General features: G+C 40.8%; 1 protein-coding gene across 1 annotated transcript in view; it reads left to right on the forward strand.

The window, feature by feature from the left end:
• The window catches only part of plxnb2b (plexin b2b), a 123,940-nt gene that overhangs the window by 44,202 nt on the left and 62,157 nt on the right, over positions 1-17,581 (forward strand). The window lies entirely within an intron of this gene.

The raw sequence follows: 17,581 nt of genomic DNA on the forward strand, positions 1-17,581 counted from the left end.
TTCTACTTTGTAGCAACAGTTTAGGGAAGGCTCTTTCCTGTTCCAGCAAGACTGTGCCCCTATGCACAAAGCAAGGTCCAGTAAGACTTGGTTTGACAAGTTTGGTGTAGATCAGGGGTGTCAAACTCAAGGCCCACATCATTTTATGTGGCCCGTGAGAGTCTAAAAGACATATGATTGTTGTGATAGTTCGAGTAGTTACAGAGACATACTTATAATTTAATAGGACACCTGTGCCTTTAAGCAGCAAGTGTTGACACCATAGTTTTTTATTGTTTTTATTGTTTGTATTTTTAAGTTTTACTCCATTCAGATGCACACAGTGTACAGTTGGGAAGCAAATAAAACCAACGTAACTGTATTTTGGAAGGAGCTGTCTGTCTGTCTAGCTAAGAAAGGGGGAAAACTTGGTGAGGGCAGAACAATTTTCTTAAAATACACTGTAAAATCGTACAGAAACTGCATCTCTCACAATGCATGCCGATTTTGTGACCTGCAAAGTGACCGCATCCCGCCACTAGATGATGTTGATAAATTTTTACAAATAATCCCAAAATGTACAAGAAGAGAAAATTGAAGCAGAAGGAGGTAATTTAATGAAAGATGGGAAAGTGAAGCTTCAAGAAGTATATATTTGGCATTTTGACACCAAACAGAATTTAGCCTCCAAGAAAAACAACAAATTGTCCAAGATCTAAAAGGCAGACTGCAATCACAGCAGGATACGTTACAATCGGCCCTTTCAGGGCCACCATAATGCAGATGTGGCCCTCGGTGAAAATGAGTGTGATACCCCTGGTGTGGATGAACACCTTTAAATGAAATTGGAACACTGCATTGGGGCATTGCATGCCAGGCCTTTACATCAGTGTCTGATCTGATTCTTTGACAACTGGGGCGCAAATGACCACAGACTCACTTAAAAATCACATGGCATTCCTAGAAATCTAGAAGAGTAAACACCATTCTAGCTGCATGCAAATTCTTTATTATATTAATGCAATTGGTTTTACTTAGGGCCCTACTAAATTCACAGGATAATGTGCTTCATTTTACAGATTTGTACAGAAAAGTGACACATTTCACAGCAGTCATTAAATAACACTCATAAATTGAATGACAGAATAAATGGAAGCTACAATATATAGTACAGCCTACCTTAATAGTTGAATAAAAACCTAAAACATCCAGCGACGGTGCAAGGCTCCATCTCAAATACATAAATCCATGTTTTGACACCTAGTACCCTAGTGTAGTGACAGTGTAGTGTAATGTAGTATCACATGGTTTCTTTCTTTTTTTCTAAAGTTATTATTGGGGCAGCATGGTAGTGCAGCTGGTAGATTGGGTGCCACACAGCAATAAGAGTGCTAAGGACCCAGGTTTGATCCTTGCCCTTGTTTACTGTTTATATGGAGTTTGCTATGTCTGTGTGGGTTTTCTTTGGGTACTCCAGTGTCCTTTTACCTTCCAATAACGTGTAGAAGGTAGAATGGACTCTAAATTGTATTTAGGTGTTAGTGATACAATGGGTAAGTGTGTGTTACCCTGCAGTGGTTTGGCAGCATGCCCACAGTGTATTTCTTTCTTGTGAGTTGGGTTTCTGAGTGATACTGTTAAGTGAAAGTTAATATTATTATTATTAAGACACCCACATGTTTGGCTGAAAATTAGTAGCTTTAGAAAAAAGTATTAGTTCATTATACAGTTTAATCTTTTATTTTTTCCTTTTTCACACAATACAAATCATTTAGTAAAATACAATTTCATTTATCAACAAAATTTATCCACACCCATATTACCCTTGCAAAATGTAATCATTTCATTGGTTACTCATAAATCCCCCTTTTAGTAAATATCAATAGTACATATCATTAAACAAATTGAATTGGCAAGTCAGGCTTGATTTGAGCCAACCCCTGTAGAATATAAATCTCTCATATCCTAAATTAAATCATGCAGTCACCTTAAAGTTTCTATAGATACAGTATGCCACACTCTAAGGGAATTCCAGAACAGCAGTTATATTTCAACAGTGATAACAGCTGTTGAAATATAACAGTCTGGAAAGGAATGCAAAACTATTTGCAGCACTGTAGGACTCCACTAAACCACAGTAATAGTGGTCGAGTGCCCACCATGCTATAATTTATCCATGCTATAATTTATACATGGCCGTATTTCATAAATATATATATACCAATTAGCCATAACATTAAAACCACCTCCTTGTTTCTACACTCATTGTCCATGTTATCAGCTCCACTTACCATATAAGAGCACTTTGTAGTTCTACAGTTTCTTACAGTAGTCCATCTGTCCAGTCTGCATGCTTTGTTAGCCCCCTTTCATGTTGTTCTTCAATGGTCAGGACCACCACAGAGCAGGTTTTATTTGGGTGGTGGATCATTCTCAGCACTGCAGTGACACTAACATGGTGGTGGTGTGTTAGTGTGTGTTGTGCTGGTTTGTAAACACCTCACTGTCACTGCTGGACTGAGAATAGTCCACCAACCAAAAATATGCAGCCAACAGCGCCCTGCAGGCAGCATCCTATGACCACTGATGAAGGTCTAGAAGATGAACAACTCAAACAACAGCAATAGATGAGCGATCGTCTCTGACTTTACATCTACAAGGTGGACCAACTAGGTAGGAGTGTCTAATAGAGTGGACAGTGAGTGGACACGGTATTAAAAAAAAACACCAGCTGGGCTGTTGTGTCTGTTCCACTCATACCAGCACAACACACACTAACACACCACCACCATGTCAGTGTCACTGCAGTGCTGAGAATGATCCACCACCTAAATAATACCTGCTCTGTGGGGGTCCTGACCATTGAAGAACAGGGTGAAAGCAGGCTAAAATATATGTAGAGAAATAGATGGACTACAGTGAGTAATTGTAGAACTACAAAGTGCTTCTATATGGTAAGTGGAGCTGATAAAATGGAAAGTGAGTGTAGAAACAAGGAGGTGGTTTTGATGTTATGGCTGATCAGTATATATATATATATATATATATATATACAGTGTATCACAAAAGTGAGTACACCCCTCACATTTCTGCAGATATTTAAGTATATCTTTTCATGGGACAACACTGACAAAATGACACTTTGACACAATGAAAAGTAGTCTGTGTGCAGCTTATATAACAGTGTAAATTTATTCTTCCCTCAAAATAACTCAATATACAGCCATTAATGTCTAAACCACCGGCAACAAAAGTGAGTACACCCCTTAGTGAAAGTTCCTGAAGTGTCAATATTTTGTGTGGCCACCATTATTTCCCAGAACTGCCTTAACTCTCCTGGGCATGGAGTTTACCAGAGCTTCACAGGTTGCCACTGGAATGCTTTTCCACTCCTCCATGACGACATCACGGAGCTGGCGGATATTCGAGACTTTGCGCTCCTCCACCTTCCGCTTGAGGATGCCCCAAAGATGTTCTATTGGGTTTAGGTCTGGAGACATGCTTGGCCAGTCCATCACCTTTACCCTCAGCCTCTTCAATAAAGCAGTGGTCATCTTAGAGGTGTGTTTGGGGTCATTATCATGCTGGAACACTGCCCTGCGACCCAGTTTCCGGAGGGAAGGGATCATGCTCTGCTTCAGTATTTCACAGTACATATTGGAGTTCATGTGTCCCTCAATGAAATGTAACTCCCCAACACCTGCTGCACTCATGCAGCCCCAGACCATGGCATTCCCACCACCATGCTTGACTGTAGGCATGACACACTTATCTTTGTACTCCCCACCTGATTGCCGCCACACATGCTTGAGACCATCTGAACCAAACAAATTAATCTTGGTCTCATCAGACCATAGGACATGGTTCCAGTAATCCATGTCCTTTGTTGACATGTCTTCAGCAAACTGTTTGCAGGCTTTCTTGTGTAGAGACTTCAGAAGAGGCTTCCTTCTGGGGTGACAGCCATGGAGACCAATTTGATGTAGTGTGCGGCGTATGGTCTGAGCACTGACAGGCTGACCCCCCACCTTTTCAATCTCTGCAGCAATGCTGACAGCACTCCTGCGCCTATCTTTCAAAGACAGCAGCTGGATGTGACGCTGAGCATGTGCACTCAGCTTCTTTGGACGACCAACGCGAGGTCTGTTCTGAGTGGACCCTGCTCTTTTAAAACGCTGGATGATCTTGGCCACTGTGCTGCAGCTCAGTTTCAGGGTGTTGGCAATCTTCTTGTAGCCTTGGCCATCTTCATGTAGCGCAACAATTCATCTTTTAAGATCCTCAGAGAGTTCTTTGCCATGAGGTGCCATGTTGGAACTTTCAGTGACCAGTATGAGAGAGTGTGAGAGCTGTACTACTAAATTGAACAAACCTGCTCCCTATGCACACCTGAGACCTAGTAACACTAACAAATCACATGACATTTTGGAGGGAAAATGATAAGCAGTGCTCAATTTGGACATTTAGGGGTGTAGTCTCTTAGGGGTGTACTCACTTTTGTTGCCGGTGGTTTAGACATTAATGGCTGTATATTGAGTTATTTTGAGGGAAGAATAAATTTACACTGTTATATAAGCTGCACACAGACTACTTTTTATTGTGTCAAAGTGTCATTTTGTCAGTGTTGTCCCATGAAAAGATATACTTAAATATCTGCAGAAATGTGAGGGGTGTACTCACTTTTGTGATACACTGTATATATATAAGCCTACAGTAAGGTTGGTGTTAAAGAAAACAACTCACTCTCATATGAACCATAATTCTAGCATCATGCCAGCAGTTAAACATGGCAGTGGTATTGTGATGCAATAGGGATGACAAGTTCCATACTCCGATTAGTAACCACACTGTGCAGCCCTACACTGTCCAGCTGAAAGCGCTATAAGATTGGTGAATACTCTGGGACTCGGGCACTTTCATTCATCACTGTGTTGTATCATTAAAGTCTGTAGCCTTCAGCTTTAAGCTTTAAAGGACACTACATTTTTTCACAAGGTAAACAATGAAAGCATTCCAGGCTGCACTGATGCAGGTTGATGCGCACTCTCCCAATGGTATGATATTTATCTGTCAGGTTAACGGTACACGCTAGTGGCCGTGCATTAGCACACTTTATTGCATCACTATTATAGGGAGTTAACATTGCTTTATTCCTCCCACAGGGCTTTGCGCGGCTGTGTGTTTACTCAGCGAGCTGACAGTGGTCTGTATGTGTGTGTGTGTGTGTGTGTGTGTGTGTGATAGCCTCAATGTCAGTACAGCCTGGGGAAGATATTAGACCGGTACTCAAGGGAGATATGATACAGTTATGAGTAGGTGGTAACACAGTTAACGTTCTTCACTGCCAGTTTTTTAGCTACTGCTCACTCAATTAACCCCAAAACCGATCTCCACCTCCAGGAGGCACACACTTAGCGACTGCATTTGCGGTGTAGTCCAAACTGAATAAAAATGCTCTTTGTAGCCACTTCTAGTGTTGATTGTAATAAAACTATTGGAACATAGTTGTTTAAAAGGCTTTCTTCAATGACTGTTACTTTAGTACACTTAATGCACATAGCTGGGGGCGGCACAGTGGCTCGTGGGTAGCACTGTTGCCTCACAGCAAGAAGGTCCTGGGTTTGATTCCCAGGTAGAGCGGTTCAGGTCCTTTCTGTGTGGAGTTTGCATGTTCTCCCTGTGTCTGCGTGGGTTTCCTTCGGAAGCTCCGGTTTCCTCCCACAGTCCAAAGACATTCAAGTCAGATGAATTGGAGATACAAAAGTCACATGAAATGTGTCTGACATTAAAAAAGACTTGAACTGATGAATCTTATGTAACCAGTAATTACCTATGTGTAAAACATGATGTTAAAATCCTAATAAATACATAAATAATGCACATAGCTGTAGATTATTATTAGCACATAGCAATATTATTAGACTGACTTAAGAAATCAGGCAGCATCCAGCAAATTTAAATTGACCTATAAATGTAGGTGAAGTTCAATTGCAAATTTTAATCAAGCTCTAATTGCTCTAGCGGTTATAACAACATCATTACCTTGTAATGCTTTTTATTTACCAATTATTTTTATGCTCATGGGCTGGGTGGGAGTGTGTCTGAGTAGTATAAATTGTGGTGGAGTAATAAGCCCTTGAGAGAACGTCTATAACATGACTAATGACTACCAGGAGGAATCTATAATATATATATATATATATACAGTATATATACAGTGTATCACCAAAGTGAGTACACCCCTCACATTTCTGCAAATATTTCATTATATCTTTTCATGGGACAACACTATAGACATGAAACTTGGATATAACTTAGAGTAGTCAGTGTACAGCTTGTATAGCAGTGTAGATTTACTGTCTTCTGAAAATAACTCAACACACAGCCATTAATGTCTAAATAGCTGGCAACATAAGTGAGTACACCCCACAGTGAACATGTCCAAATTGTGCCCAAATGTGTCGTTGTCCCTCCCTGGTGTCATGTGTCAAGGTCCCAGGTGTAAATGGGGAGCAGGGCTGTTAAATTTGGTGTTTTGGGTACAATTCTCTCATACTGGCCACTGGATATTCAACATGGCACCTCATGGCAAAGAACTCTCTGAGGATGTGAGAAATAGAATTGTTGCTCTCCACAAAGATGGCCTGGGCTATAAGAAGATTGCTAACACCCTGAAACTGAGCTACAGCATGGTGGCCAAGGTCATACAGCGGTTTTCCAGGACAGGTTCCACTCGGAACAGGCTTCGCCAGGGTCGACCAAAGAAGTTGAGTCCACGTGTTCTGCGTCATATCCAGAGGTTGGCTTTAAAAAATAGGCACATGAGTGCTGCCAGCATTGCTGCAGAGGTTGAAGACGTGGGAGGTCAGCCTGTCAGTGCTCAGACCATACGCCGCACACTGCATAAACTCGGTCTGCATGGTCGTCATCCCAGAAGGAAGCTGACGCACAAGAAAGCCCGCAAACAGTTTGCTGAAGACAAGCAGTCCAAGAACATGGATTACTGGAATGCCCTGTGGTCTGACGAGGCCAAGATAAACTTGTTTGGCTCAGATGGTGTCCAGCATGTGTGGCGGCGCCCTGGTGAGAAGTACCAAGACAACTGTATCTTGCCTACAGTCAAGCATGGTGGTGGTAGCATCATGGTCTTGGGCTGCATGAGTGTTGCTGGCACTGGGGAGCTGCAGTTCATTGAGGGAAACATAAATTCCAACATGTACTGTGACATTCTGAAACAGAGCATGATCCCCTCCCTTCGAAAACTGGGCCTCATGGCAGTTTTCCAACAGTTTAACGACCCCAAACACAACCTCCAAGATGACAACTGCCTTGCTGAGGAAGCTGAAGGTAAAGGTGATGGACTAAACCCAATTGAGCACCTGTGGCGCATCCTCAAGTGGAAGGTGGAGGAGTTCAAGGTGTCCTACATCCACCAGCTCCGTGATGTCATCATGGAGGAGTGGAAGAGGATTCCAGTAGCAACCTGTGCAGCTCTGGTGAATTCCATGCCCAGGAGGGTTAAGGCAGTGCTGGATAATAATGGTGGTCACACAAAATATTGACACTTTGGGCACAATTTGGACATGTTCACTATGGGGTGTACTCACTTATGTTGCCAGCTATTTAGACATTAATGGCTGTGTGTTGAGTTATTTTCAGAAGACAGTAAATCTACACTGCTATACAAGTTGTACACTGACTACTCTAAGTTATATCCAAGTTTTAGTTATATAGTGTTGTCCCATGAAAAGATATAATAAAATATATATATATCATAAATTCAGTGTGTAAGACATCCCAGATGCAAGGGTGTAAATTTAATTTCACTTTCATGGGGACGATAAACAATACAATTTCTTAAGATCAGTTTCTGAGGGGGGCATCAAAGGTGCCCAGTAATACCAGGAATAGTCTGTAGATTATACACTGTAGTCATGTTTAAAAACAAGCTATGGACAATTGTTCCACCAAATCCAGGGCAGACAGGGCTTATCAATTGTAACAGTATAAAATAAAATAAGTAAATATAAAAGAGATGCAAATTAATCATTCTGTATTATTACATAGTGTAAAGCACTACGTCTAGCATACTAAAACTTTTTTCTTTGTCAGAGAACGAGACAGGAGAACTAAATGTATTTCTTTGGGTGTCACTGGATCTAACAAATTCCAGGCAGAACATTCTTTTCTCTGTCATTTCAACTGATCTAGATGGCTGACAGATAGTCCACACTCACACACCGCCTGTAACCTGTATCATAAATACAGTACATGTCTGTCATTTGTACCTAAACAAACCACTTCATTCAGTGCATTATCCAGATTTTTATATTGGATCTCCTGCCTCCCTAGACATAGCTAGCTAACTTAGCTACTGTGACGTCACAGACTGAAATGAGACGCTTGTAATAAAAAATAGAAGAGGCTTTAATATGTTGGACTGAATAAAAAAATGTAGTCAAAGTGCAAGTGAGCGTCAAAGCCAGAGGGAAACCAAAACGTAAGAGCAAAAACACAATCTAACTAAGAATAACTACACTAAGAAATAATGCTCGGTATGCAGCTGAGAAACAGGGGCAATACTTCGCAACCAATTTAACAAATAGATAGGTTTTTATACAGCTGAACTGAGTTAGAACTCAGGTGAGGCTGATCTAGCAATCAAGTGCTGATTGGCTGGCTGAGTCACAGGATGGACTGGTGCATCTTGGGAGATGGAATTCATTAAAGTGGAAAGGTCTGTGCAGGGACTGGGAAGCGTGACAGATACATGTAGGAGATTCAACAGCAAGATAATGAAACAAACAAAAAGCAGTCTGATTACAATTGTAAATGTGTTTTATTCTATTAAGTGGTAAAAGTTATGCAAAAATATCTGATACATCTTTAGTTTTAAGTTAACCTTAGCAAAGTAGCTACTTCAGACACTCATACAGACAGAACCGGCCCTGATCAACGTGGGGTCCTAGGCAAGGTTTTGGCTGGTGCCCCTTGCTTCATTCATTAATCAGTCATTGCATAGACACTGCATAGCTTAATGTGTTTAAGGTTTTGTTTACTTTGGAAACAAAAACCAGTATTAAACAGTAATGACAGTATTAAAAAAACAAGTGAATTATAAATATAATATAAATACAGGATAAATAATATATAAATATAAAAATAGCATTACAAATGACATCACTTTGCTACATAGTCCGTACCAACTTTTTAATGCCATCAGCAAAAATGTTTTTGGTTGAGCATGTAGCCACTGATGCACCACTGCTTTCACATCATCATCACTTAAAAATCTTCTTCCCTTTAAAGCTTCTTTGAACGGTCCAAAAAGGTGGAAATCAGATGGCGCTAAATCCAGACTATAAGCTCTCTCTCAGTCTCTAAGACACGACCAGTTACTACTTCTTCCGCCTTCACCATTTATAACAATATAAAAGTGCAGAAACTTTTTGAAGACCCCTCATATATTAATACTATTTCTCTGTCTTTGTTATTCCTGCGTCAAACTCATATGGCCACTTAAATATAATTTTTGCATCCCAGAAACTCATTTGCACTTGCACTAGAATGAATTAGGAGTCATTTTGGGAGCCAGATAGAGCAGTGGTTCGAGTCTTGACACTGGAGGATGTCCGACTAGTGAATGCTGATGAATCACAACAGACCACAACTGTGCATTACAAATGTTTATACAATATGAGGATAGTGAGTTATTCGTGTTTGCCACAAACCAGCTGGAGCTGAAGTTGGATAAAAGACACCGACATCCATTCTATAACGTTTTCTTTGTTCTGACAGTGAAATATGATGTTGGCATTTGGCCAACATTCTGTTACTGGGTATCTGGGTAGCTATTTATTAAATTAGCAAACATTATCCAGCTAGCTAGTAACTTTGCTCTGAGCATCTGAGTGTGTTTATTATTTAATATGCAACAAAAAGTATTCATTCATCACATCACATTACCTCTGTCTTTTTACCATCTTCAGTCTTCTTCTTCCCTTTTTGTTCTCACTTGGGCACAAGAGGGTTTTAGCCTCATTGACATATTGACTGACGGCTGCTCTGTTGTTAGCTAATCCTTGCATTTACCGTTAATCACATACTGTCACTCACTTACCGGTGGCGCCTTTTCTCCACAGGCAGATATGTCTAATTTGAGCATGTGGAGGGGGGTTTGCAATGATTATATTGGGGGTGAAAACTCCTGGGAAAAATCCCCTTCCAGGATGATCCAAGCTATATTATATAACACCCAACATTAAACAAATATGGACTAGATGTTATTTTGATGTATTGATGATGGATTTGCATGGATGGATAGTGATGTTAATGATTAACTGATGAAACTGACAAAGACGTGATTGTTTAATAAATCTAGTTGTTTAAAATGTTTTCTAATTACGTTTTTACAGCTGGTGGTTAATATTTCAATTAGGAATGAAGCTGGAGACCTCTCTCACACCTTAGCAACACCGGGACCTGGTACTCTAATGAAATTTGACTGAGCAGAAATTCAGCACATTCCCTTAACGCCATGTCTAGCATGTGTTACCCAGCAGTGGTGTCATGCTGAAATATAGTGATAATAAACTCTGCACATGTGGATATGTGTAAATGTTATTGTTCTGCATGATTCATATTGTTTGCTTGATGATAGGCAATATGTTGAATATGATGGTAGGACTCTGAGTTTGCTATATTAAATAATCTTGACAAGAGAAGCTTTGGGATGTTGGTTACATCTTGCTTAGCATTTTAGCTGTAATTTCTTTGAACTAGTTACTGTTCAACATTACTGCCATGTCACACTTTTTATTAATAAGCCTAAAGCCTTCTTTATCTGAATCTCAGTGTTGTGTTAATAATAATTATATGGGATGCTATGAGCTTGTCAGTGAACTAATGACACTTGGTTATTTGTTAAAAGCTAAATGTTATTTTACTTAAAAACAGTATAGTCGAATAATGTGATAATGAAATATAAATTAGTGTATTAAACAGTTGCATGTAATTGTCTTATCACAACTTAACTTTAATTTTTATATATATATATACTGTATATATACTGTATATATATTAGGGCTGTCAAACGATTAAAAATTTTAATCGCGATTAAGCTCAGAATTTCATATAGTTAATCGCGATTAATCATTAAAAAAAAAAAAAAAAAAAAAAAAAAAAAGGAGGTGGTTTTATTGTTATGGCTGGTCGGTGTAAATATACCAACATACACAAAAACTCATTCACAATCACGTGAGTACACCCCTCACATTTCTGCAAATATTTTATTATATCTTTTCATGGGACAACACTATAGACATGAAACTTGGATATAACTTAGAGTAGTCAGTGTACAGCTTGTATAGCAGTGTAGATTTACTGTCTTCTGAAAATAACTCAACACACAGCCATTAATGTCTAAATAGCTGGCAACATAAGTGAGTACACCCCACAGTGAACATGTCCAAATTGTGCCCAGAAATCTTGCTTGTTTGTTATTGACCAAATACTTATTTTCCACCATAATTTACGAATAAATTCTTTAAAAATCCTACAATGTGATTTCCTGGATTTTTTTTTCTAATTTTGTCTCTCATAGTTGAAGTGTACCTATGATGAAAATTACAGACCTCTCTCATCTTTCTAAGTAGGAGAACTTGCACAATCAGTGGCTGACTAAATACTTTTTGACCCCACTGTATATATATACACTGTGTTCCAAATTATTATGCAAAAAGTGTTTAGGAGTGATAAGGTAAGAATTTTTTTGTTTGTCAGTTAAACTCATTGATGGTGATGTGTGTCAGGGCTCTTTATATCACTGAAAGCAATTGCAGACACCTGTGCTAATTAGTTTGGCAGGTGTGTCCAATTAAAGGCAAGACTACTTAAGAAGGCTGTCCCACATTATTAAGCAGCCTACATTTTCAGCCAAAATGGGAAAGAAAAAGGATGTGTCGGCTGCTGAGAAGCAACAAATTGTGGAGTGTTTAGGTCAAGGCATGACTACAATCAACATTGCCAAGACACTTCATCGTGATCATCGCACAATCAAGAAGTGTGTAGCTGATTCAGAGCACACACGTGTGCATGCTGATAAGGGAAAATTGAGGACTCTTTCCCACAGGCAATTACGTCAGGTTAAAAGAGCAGCTGCAAAAATGCCTTGTCATAGCAGCAGACAAGTTTTTGAAACTGCTGGTGCCTCCAACGTCCCCCGAACAACAAGATGCAGGGTCCTTCAGAGGTTTGCAGCTGTGCGTAAGCCATCCTGTCGACCTCCTCTATCCACTGCACACAAGCAGAAACGGCTCCAGTGGGCCAAACAATACATGAAGACTGACTTCCAAACTGTTTTGTTCACCGATGAGTGCCGTGCAACGCTCGATGGTCCAGATGGATGGAGTGGAGGATGGCTGGTTGATGGACACCCCATGCAAACAAGGCTACGGCGCCAACAAGGAGGAGGTGGAGTAATGTTTTGGGCTGAAATCATGGGGAGAGAGATTGTCGGCCCCTTTAGGATCCCTGAAGGGGTAAAGATGACCTCCATAATGTATGTGGAGTTTCTCAAACAGCACTTCCTGCCATGGTTCAAGAAGAAGAACCGTGCATTCCGCAGCAAGATCATTTTCATGCATGATAATGCACCGTCTCATGCTGCAAAGAACACATCTGCATCTCTGGCTGCTATGGGCATAAAAGGGGACAAACTTATGGTGTGGCCCCCATGCTTCCCTGACCTCAACCCCATTGAGAACCTCTGGAGCATCATCAAAAGGAGTGTCTATGATGGCGGGAGGCAGTTCACATCTAAGCAACAGCTCTGGGAGGGTATTCTGTCCTCATGCAAAACAATTGAAGCAGATACCATCCAAAACCTGACAAATTCAATGGACGAGAAAGTTCAGAAGCTCCTTTCGAACAAGGGGTCCTATGTGCAAATGTAACATCACCTAGAATAAAGTTTTGACTTGAAAACTGTTTGATTTCAGTTTGTAATAACCTGCTAATGCTTATAATTTCACAAATGACCATTTTTTTGTTCTTTATAAAAATGAAAAGGTTGAAAACTCTGCTGTGCATAATAATTTGGAACATGCATTTTGAGTGCATTTTGAGTGTTTTATTTTTTTAAAAATATACTGTTATCATTGGCAGTTTGTTCAAAAACCTTTCAATTGTACTCTAATAGTTGATGACTGGAAAATTACAATGACTGCAATTCATATAGGTAATTTTGGAAAATCTGAGAAAATATTATTTGCATAATAATTTGGAACACAGTGTATATATACAGGGGTTGGACAAAATAACTGAAACACCTGTCATTTTAGTGTGGGAGGTTTCATGGCTAAATTGGACCAGTCTGGTGGCCAATCTTCATTAATTGCACATTGCACCAGTAAGAGCAGAGTGTGAAGGTTCAATTAGCAGGGTAAGAGCACAGTTTTGCTCAAAATATTGCAATGCACACAACATTATGGGTGACATACCAGAGTTCAAAAGAGGACAAATTGTTGGTGCACGTGTTGCTGGCGCATCTGTGACCAAGACGCAAGTCTTTGTGATGTATCAAGAGCCACGGTATCCAGGGTAATGTCAGCATACCACCAAGAAGGACAAACCACATCCAACAGGATTAACTGTGGACGCAAGAGGAAGCTGTCTGAAAGGGATGTTCGGGTGCTAACCCGGATTGTATCCAAAAAACATAAAACCACGGCTGCCCAAATCACGGCAGAATTAAATGTGCACCTCGACTCTCCTGTTTCCACCAGAACTGTCCGTCAGGAGCTCCACAGGGTCGATATACACGGCCGGGCTGCTATAGCCAAACCTTTGGTCACTCGTGCCGATGCCAAACGTCGGTTTCAATGGTGCAAGGAGCGCAAATCTTGGGCTGTGGACAATGTGAAACATGTATTGTTCTCTGATGAGTCCACCTTTACTGTTTTCCCCACATCCGGGAGAGTTACGGTGTGGAGAAGCCCCAAAGAAGCATACCACCCAGACTGTTGCATGCCCAGAGTGAAGCATGGGGGTGGATCAGTGATGGTTTGGGCTGCCATATCATGGCATTCCCTTGGCCCAATACTTGTGCTAGATGGGCGCGTCACTGCCAAGGACTACCGAACCATTCTGGAGGACCATGTGCATCCAATGGCGGTGCCGTGTATCAGGATGACAATGCACCAATACACACAGCAAGACTGGTGAAAGATTGGTTTGATGAACATGAAAGTGAAGTTGAACATCTCCCATGGCCTGCACAGTCACCAGATCTAAATATTATTGAGCCACTTTGGGGTGTTTTGGAGAAGCGAGTCAGGAAACGTTTTCCTCCACCAGCATCACGTAGTGACCTGGCCACTATCCTGCAAGAAGAAGAATATATATACAGGGGTTGGACAAAATAACTGAAACACCTGGTTTTAGACCACAATAATTTATTAGTATGGTGTAGGGCCTCCTTTTGCGGCCAATACAGCGTCAATTCGTCTTGGAAATGACATATACAAGTCCTGCACAGTGGTCAGAGGGATTTTAAGCCATTCTTCTTGCAGGATAGTGGCCAGGTCACTACGTGATGCTGGTGGAGGAAAACGTTTCCTGACTCGCTTCTCCAAAACACCCCAAAATGGCTCAATAATATTTAGATCTGGTGACTGTGCAGGCCATGGGAGATGTTCAACTTCACTTTCATGTTCATCAAACCAATCTTTCACCAGTCTTGCTGTGTGTATTGGTGCATTGTCATCCTGATACACGGCACCGCCATTGGATGCACATGGTCCTCCAGAATGGTTCGGTAGTCCTTGGCAGTGACGCGCCCATCTAGCACAAGTATTGGGCCAAGGGAATGCCATGATATGGCAGCCCAAACCATCACTGATCCACCCCCATGCTTCACTCTGGGCATGCAACAGTCTGGGTGGTATGCTTCTTTGGGGCTTCTCCACACCGTAACTCTCCCGGATGTGGGGAAAACAGTAAAGGTGGACTCATCAGAGAACAATACATGTTTCACATTGTCCACAGCCCAAGATTTGCGCTCCTTGCACCATTGAAACCGACGTTTGGCATTGGCACGAGTGACCAAAGGTTTGGCTATAGCAGCCCGGCCGTGTATATTGACCCCGTGGAGCTCCCGACGGACAGTTCTGGTGGAAACAGGAGAGTTGAGGTGCACATTTAATTCTGCCGTGATTTGGGCAGCCGTGGTTTTATGTTTTTTGGATACAATCCGGGTTAGCACCCGAACATCCCTTTCAGACAGCTTCCTCTTGCATCCACAGTTAATCCTGTTGGATGTGGTTTGTCCTTCTTGGTGGTATGCTGACATTACCCTGGATACCGTGGCTCTTGATACATCACAAAGACTTGCTGTCTTGGTCACAGATGCGCCAGCAAGACGTGCACCAACAATTTGTCCTCTTTTGAACTCTGGTATGTCACCCATAATGTTGTGTGCATTGCAATATTTTGAGCAAAACTGTGCTCTTACCCTGCTAATTGAACCTTCACACTCTGCTCTTACTGGTGCAATGTGCAATTAATGAAGATTGGCCACCAGACTGGTCCAATTTAGCCATGAAACCTCCCACACTAAAATGACAGGTGTTTCAGTTATTTTGTCCAACCCTGTATATATATATATATATATATATATATATATATATAATTTGATTATTTGACCAGTGTGGTGTCTTAGGCAAGATTTTGGCTGGTGCCCCTTGCATTATTCAGTCATCAATCTCTGTGTTTAAACACTCACACAGACACTGCATAGCTTTATGTCTTTATAAATGTTTCCTCTTTGTTTTAGAAACAAAAACAGTACTGAACAGTTATAACAGTATTAAAAAGACAAGTGAATTATAAATATATTATAAACACAGTATAAATATAAATAAGACATTACACAAAATACTATAATAATGCTATTTTCTTTACCCTTCCATTACCTTAACTCACATAGCCACTTAAATATCGTTTTTTGCATCCCAGAACCTTGCTGTCGCTCAGAAAAATTACATGCACTAGAATGAATTAAGATTCATTTTGGGAGGCAAAATTAGTGGTGATTATTATTATTATGGCCAGTGATAGCTCAGTGGTTAAGGTACTGGACTAGTAAACTAGTAAACAGAAGGTTGCCGGTTCAAGCCCCGCCACCACCAAGTTGCCACTGTTGGGTCCCTGAGCAAGGCCCTTAACCCTTGTTAGGGCCCTTGTGTTCCGCTCACTGTGTAAGTCGCTTTGGATAAAAGCGTCTGCTAAATGCTTAAAATGTAAATGTAATGTAAATGGTGATTCGAGTCTTGACTCTGGAGGTTGTCAGATCAGTGAATACCAACGAAACAACATAGATTGAAAACTCTGAAAACTTCTGCTGGTTGCACAATAGCCTCACTGGCTGAGTAGGGCAGCAGGCTAGCAGAAATCCTCGACCTATTTAAAGCTGCCTTCACGTGCAAGATATTACAGAAAGTCTCGTACATACAGAGCACTCATGCTAGTCCCTCTGTATTCCTCCACCACTCATGACAGCTTGTTGCAGCAGCAAAGATGGGGTTTCTCATCTGGCCTTCTCTTCTTCGGTCTTGATCAATTATACCTGTTGACTGTTCAACCAGGATGGAGATGGGCTAGAGTGTTAGACTGCTGCACCATCAGAGTGCCACCAAAGTTGCTTTTAATCATTACATTTTCATTTTTGGCACTTTCAAAGCGACTTACAGTACTATAACAGTATATTGTCTAAGCAATTGAGGGTTTGAGGGCCTTGCTTAAGGGTCCAACAGTGGCAGTGTCTCCTAACCGCTAGGCTACAACTGCCCAAATCAGCTGCTGAAATGTCAATACATGTACAAACATGAATGTAAATATGTGTGAATTGTATTTGTAAAGACTAAATGTGATGGTACACAATGGCTGTTTTTTAATAAATAGATGTAATCATTTATTCTTTACTTTTCAGTCTGGTATTTTACCTTGGTCAGAAGTGCTGGAGGTCAAGTGGTCATAATGCAGAAATAAACCTTGATTAGGGCACTAGTCCTTGCAGTGTATCCCTTCCTCACCCATTCACTTAATCACAATTCCACTTCTGGAATGTTTTTGAAAGATATGACTAAACCAAAGTACTTAAAGAAAACTTACCTGGACAAAGGTTCAAAACCGAGTTATCAGAGCCCTGGAGCTGTGCAGCACCCACACTACCTGCTCAGCACTGTGTTGCCCTGAATAAATATCAGAAATATTGGAGGTTGTTCTGAAGTAGAGGTTTTGATTGTAATATTAAAGCACCACAATGACAAAGCCAGGCTGAAGCTGCACGTGCCTAGGCTTGTTTACTCAGTCTAGATCTTAAAAAGACTATGACCTACTTCAACTGTTTTAGCAAGTAAGATCAGGTGTAAAGTAATACAGCTGTTGTGGCTTTTAGCACATAGAAGTGAAAACCTCTGCTTTTAAGTTTGGAGAGAAAGTGATGAAAGTGTGAACCATCCTTTAATCTGTAAATACTTATCAGTGGCTGTGGGTTAGATCACCTGCCCTCTGGATGTCAATCATAGTATATATGGAAAATTGT

The sequence above is a fragment of the Trichomycterus rosablanca genome, chromosome 1 (assembly GCF_030014385.1).
Source record: "Trichomycterus rosablanca isolate fTriRos1 chromosome 1, fTriRos1.hap1, whole genome shotgun sequence".
NCBI classification, from domain to species: Eukaryota; Metazoa; Chordata; class Actinopteri; order Siluriformes; family Trichomycteridae; genus Trichomycterus; species Trichomycterus rosablanca.